Consider the following 1,352-nt stretch of genomic DNA (forward strand, 5'->3'; position numbering starts at 1 on the left):
CTGATAACATACATTTGTAAAAGGGACTTGTCACCAGAGTACCTGATGCAGATCAGTTACATTGCTCAGGTAGTAACAAATATGCTTTAGTCTCTGTTCTGTTGATAACCTGTGGAATTTCCCCAATAGAACTAAGTTTACCTGACCCACACAGAAAGTTAGACCAGCCAGAAAGGATTAAATATAAGAGGCTACTGCAATCTTTAAGGCATTATTGTACAGTAAAAAGAAAAGGAGTACTTGTGGCACCTTAGAGACTAACAAATTTATTTGAGCATAAGCTTTCGTGAGCTACAGCTCACTTCTGAGCTGTAGCTCACGAAAGCTTATGCTCAAATAAATTTGTTAGTCTCTAAGGTGCCACAAGTACTCCTTTTCTTGTTGTGAATACAGACTAACATGGCTGCTACTCTGAAACCTATTGTACAGTAATCACTCTTAAAATTAGAAAAGCCACCATTAAGATGTAGAGGATGAAATCAGTCCCATATCTTTATCAGAATATTGGTTGATAGAACATTCTTAGTGTATATGAGGGTGGCCGAAACCCTTAGAACTGCATAGGTCTGGTGCTGGCTTGTATTTTTATACATCTGTTATTACAGAAGAATGTGAACAAGGGGGTGGCCATGGAGAACAGATGGTTTTGTGGATAAGAGAATTCTTTGCCAAATTCTGAACAGAATGTTTGTGACCTTGGGCAACTCACTTAATCTCTGTGCCTCAATTTCCTTGTCTGTGAAACAGGGAAAAAATGCTTACATATGTCACAGGGCTGTTGTGAAGTTAAAAGAATTGGGATTGTAAAGGTAAATATTTAATTTTCCTTTTCACTGTTAATTTTCCCACTGACATTCCAGCACCTGGCAGGTGCATGGTGCAAGTATCTAAATAGATACATAAATGTCTCCAGATCTAGTAGGTAGAGATTAAAAACACTCTACATGTCACATGGACATCACCACTGCAAAAGTGATAAATTACACTTACCAGCTACGTTTGTTCACCTCACCTGCACTCTGCCAACTAGTCTGTCTACAGGCCCAACTACTTCTAGTTCTCAAAACCTCAGCAGTTTCAAACATCTTTAAAAATCCTGCCAAAGAAATGTTCCATTCCTTCCCTGACCCCCATACCTCCTCCCATGTGGCACTTCTTGTCAGAGACAAATGTCTACAGAATCAGCAGGAGCTGTACCTGCTTACACGAGTGTTGAATTTGGCCCAGTATCCTTTTCTAGCGTATTTATATCTTCTTACTGCTGAGTTTCTTTTCCAGCTGGCCAGCACTTCTGTATATATCCCAAGTGCAGCTGAGCAAATAATTTGCAATTAGTAGTGTATCTGACTACC

Source organism: Lepidochelys kempii, chromosome 1 (genome assembly GCF_965140285.1).
Source record: "Lepidochelys kempii isolate rLepKem1 chromosome 1, rLepKem1.hap1, whole genome shotgun sequence".
Taxonomy (NCBI): domain Eukaryota; kingdom Metazoa; phylum Chordata; order Testudines; family Cheloniidae; genus Lepidochelys; species Lepidochelys kempii.